We start from the raw sequence: 4,437 nt of genomic DNA, 5'->3' as shown, positions 1-4,437 counted from the left end.
ATGGATATCAAAGCTGGAGCCCTTCAGATTAGTCCAGAAATGATGCCATGGATGAGATATCTGGTAGTAGCTACTGCACTATTGAATGAGATAGGAGACCTAGGACCCCCTTCATCCACCACATAGCATAGCATCCAGGAGGAACCTACTCTGGGTAGGAGTATGTGGAAAATTGGTGAAATTTTGCAGTGTTGGAATATATCACCATGATTCCTTACAGTTTTTACTGTTCAGATGTGTAAGAACAGAGTCCTTACTCAGGAATGTGACACAGTATCATAGGTAGCAGAGAATCATCAATGAAGCAAGGAAGTAATACCTCATACAAATAAATTCTAGACTTTTAGGACTTTTGAAATTTGGAGACTTTCAGAAATTTAGGAATTTAGAAACAGAAGGGATGTTAAAGGTTATCCAGTCCAACTTTCTCATTTTATACAAGAAGAAATGTGTATCTATAACAAAGTCTACCACAATTTTTGTACATAATAGGCACTTAAGAAATGGTTGTTAAATGAATGGGCGATTTATAATTATAGAATTTCCCATCTGCAAACTCTACTGTTTCACAGACAGTGACTAATAAATAAATAATTGCAATACTCAATGCAATTCGAGACTCTACTCTATGAATGAAGTTTATACCTGAATAGGATATCCTTGCAAATAAATACTAAGTGAAAAAGGGACTGAGTTTATTTTTCTCTCATCAGGTTCTTTATTAACAAGGGACACACAAACAATATTTCTTCTATACTTGAGGTGATTATTATCATCATGTGAAAGGTTTGTTTGCTGAATTTGGAGTGACGTATGTATTTTTTAAATTACCTTTCCCAGGGGCAGCTAGGTGGTGCAGTGAGAAGAGAACTGGTGTGGAGTCAAGAAGACCTGAGTTAAAAAATCTGGCCTCAGACACTTAACACTTACTAACTGTGTGACCTTGGGCAAGTCACTTAACAACCCCAATATCCCTGCCTTCCCCCCTCAAAAAAAAAGATCAAAAAGAAAAAAAGGAAATCAAATTACCTTTTCCTGACAGTTTTCTTTGTATGTATTTGCTTGCATGCTATTTCCCTCACTGGATTTTAAGTATCTTAAGGGCAGGAGCTACCTTTTGCCTTATTTTGTATCCTCAATGCTTAACACAGTGTCTGGCACAGATTAGAAATTTAACAAAGGTTGATGGATTGATTAACTTGCTCAAAAATAAAAAAAAGGAGAGAGAGAAATTGTGAGTTCTCAGCTTTATTGACTACAGTTTCTGGTTTCCTCATTATTAAAATGAACATTATTATACATCAAAAATATCTGGGGACAGCTAGGTGGCACAGTGAATAGTGCACTGGCCTGGAATCAGGAGGACCTGAGTTCAAATCCGGCCTCAGACACTTAACACTTACTAGCTGTGTGACCTTGGGCAAGTCACTTAACAACAAATGCCCTGCTTTCCCCCATCCAAAAAGACCAAAAAAAAAAAGTCTGCAAAGATTGAAGCAAACTATTTGCTCCTCTCTTTTGCATTTTGTTTCTTTTTATTTTTTGTCAATGTTCACTACATTGGTTATAATTCTTTACAACTCAACTAATGTTTAATGTGTAGGTATTTGTAGAACCTATGTTGGATTGCTTGCCGCCATGGGAGATACGGGGGGAGAAGAGAAAGGGGGAGAAAATTTGGATCTCAAAGGATTGTGGAGCTAAATGCTGTAATCTAAAAGTAAACAAATAAATTAATTTTTTTTCATCTGCAAAATCTGTCTTTCCATCAGTAAATCAACTAGCATTTATTAAGTACCTCCATGTTTCAGGCAGCATGCTAAGTACCAGGCAAAAGAAAGGTAAAAGACAGCTCCTGATCTCCAAGGTCTCCCTTGCAGAAAATTATGTACAGACACAGGAGATAATCAAAGGAGAGAAGGCACTCTCATTTAAGGGGAGCAGAAAAAGACTTCTTGTAGAAAGTGGGATGTTAGCATAGACTTAAAGGAAACCAGAAAAGCTCGGAGTTAGGAATGAAGAGGGAGAGAATCTCAGACATGGAGAGCAGCAAGTGAAAAGGCCCCAAAACAGGAGATGAGCTGCTCATTTTGAGAAACAGGAAAAAAACAGTTTTACTGGTTCACAGGTTGGGGGGGATGGGGAGAGGGGTTGTCAGATGTAAGAAGACTGGAAAGGTATAAATATAGAAAGATTCAAAAGGCTTTAAAAGCCAAACAAAGGATTTTATAATTTATCCTAGATGCAATAATAAGCCATTGGAGTTTATTTAATAAGGCAGTGATATAATCAGACTTGTGATTTAGGAAGATCACTTTGACAGATGAGTGGAGAATGGACTGGGGAAAAGGAGAGACTTGAGGCAGGGAGACCAAAGGCCATGCTATTTCAAGGAACCAGGTGTGAGATGATGGTGGCCTGCACTTCTACAGTGTCAGTGTCAGAGAAGAGATAGGGGCACATAGGAGAAATGTTATGAAGGCTGTAATGTCAGAACTTAGCAAATGATTGGATATAGGATGTGAAAAAAAAGTGAGAAGTTGAGAATGACACCTAGGTGGCAATCATGGATAAATGGGAAGAAAATGACATTCTCCGTAATAATAAGAACATTAAAAAGAGAGGAAGGTTTAGGGGGAAAGACAATGAATTTAGTTTTAGACATATTGAATTTAAGATGTATATGAAATATCCAGTTTGAGATGTCCAGTTACCAACTGAAGATGCAATTAGGTGTAAAGAGACAGGTTAGGACTGGACAAATCAATCCGACAATCATCAGCACAGAGATTATGCCTGAATTCTTAGAAGCTGATCAAATCACCATGAGAAATAGTTTAGAGAGAGAGACTAGGCTCAAGGAAAGAATGTTGGAAGACAACCACAGTTAATAGTCATGAACTGGATGAAAATCCAGCAAAGGAGTTTGAGAAGTAATGGTCAGGTGGGTAGGAAGAGAATAAGTAGGATCAGTGTCAGAAAATCCTAGAGAGAAGGTGGTATCAAGAAGAGAGTATCTGACAGAGTCACTGGCTTCAGGGAGGTTAAGAAGGATGATGATTAAGAAAGGCCATTAGAGGCCAGCCATCTCCGGGTGTCTTTCCCAATGCTCCCACCATGCCCGCTGCTGGTTCCGAGCTGCAGAGCCAGGTGGCCCTGGAGCCCAGAGCCAAGCCCCTGGATGCTGCCACAGTGGCCGGCTCCAGCCCGGGCTCTGACCCCAGCCCCAGCCCATCCCCGGAGCAGCACGGTGAGAAGCAGTATCTGGGCCAGATAGAGCACATCCTCCTGCACAGCTGCAAGAAGGAGGACCACACGGGCACCGGCACCGTGTCTGCGTTTGGCTTGCAGGCCCGCTACAGCCTCTGAGATAAGTTTCCTTTGCTGACAACCAAGCATGTGTTCTGGAAGGGTGTGCTGGAGGAGCTGCTGTGGTTTATTAAGGGTTCCACAAATGCTAAGGAGCTCTGCCAAAGGAGTGAAAAGCTGGGATGCCAATGGATCTCGAGACTTTTTGGACAAGCAGGGGTTCACTGCCAGGGAGGAAGGAGATTTGGGACCAGTGTATGGCTTCCAGTGGAGACATTTTGGGGCAGACTACAAAGAGATGAACACAGATTATTCTGGACAAGGAGTGGATCAGCTACAAAAAGTTATTGACACAATCAAAACCAACCCTGATGACAGAAGGATCATTATGTGTGCTTGGAATCCTGAAGATCTTCCTTTGATGGCACTACCTCCTTGCCATACTCTCTGCCAGTTCTATGTGCTGAATGGTGAGCTTTCTTGTCAGCTATACCAGCGGTCTGGAGATATGGACCTCAGGGTGCCATTCAACATTGCCAGCTATTCCCGGCTCACCTACATGATTGCTCATGTCACAGGCCTAAAGCCAGGTGATTTTGTACACACTCTGGGAGATGAATAATATTGAACCACTGAAAATTCAGCTTCAGTGAGAACCAAGACCTTCCCCTAAGCTCAAAATTCTCCAAAAAGTTGAAACCATTGATGATTTCAATGACTTCCTGATCGAAGATTGCAACCCTCACCCAGCTATTAAAATGGAGATGGCCATCTAAAGTAGCCTGATGCCCGGCTGAAAACGTGCTCCGTCTTTTCCAGGATACTCTGTAGACTGTATGTTGTTACAAAGCATCCTTGTTTTGGCAAACAGGATGTAGTTCTTATCACAAAGAAGATATGAAAAAGGGTCGGAGTGGAGAGGAGTCTGGTTCACCCTGGGGCATAGGCACGGGTCCTCGTGGGTCGGTTTTCTCGCGCATGCATGTGTGTGTGCACATGTATATAAATCTTGATCTGAAAATAACTCTGGATGGTTCTGAAAAGCAATACCTGGAACTGAAGCTCTCCTACAATGAGCTACAATTTTTATTGAGTGCATCAAGAATTAGAATCTTAGGGGCGGCCAGG

The 4,437-nt window shown here is 41.6% G+C and overlaps 1 pseudogene; it reads left to right on the top strand.

The window, feature by feature from the left end:
- The first annotated feature begins 3,026 nt into the window (after window positions 1-3,026).
- LOC138177440 (thymidylate synthase pseudogene) lies at window positions 3,027-4,085 on the top strand (annotated as a pseudogene).
- The last annotated feature ends 352 nt before the right edge of the window (window positions 4,086-4,437 follow it).

This window comes from Petaurus breviceps, unplaced genomic scaffold (genome assembly GCF_028583685.1).
Source record: "Petaurus breviceps papuanus isolate PSGF00001 unplaced genomic scaffold, PetGlider_PUasm1.0 90416, whole genome shotgun sequence".
Classification (NCBI taxonomy): domain Eukaryota; kingdom Metazoa; phylum Chordata; class Mammalia; order Diprotodontia; family Petauridae; genus Petaurus; species Petaurus breviceps.
Note: the sequence above shows the minus strand (reverse complement) of the source record. Positions and strands in the feature narration are given on the sequence as shown.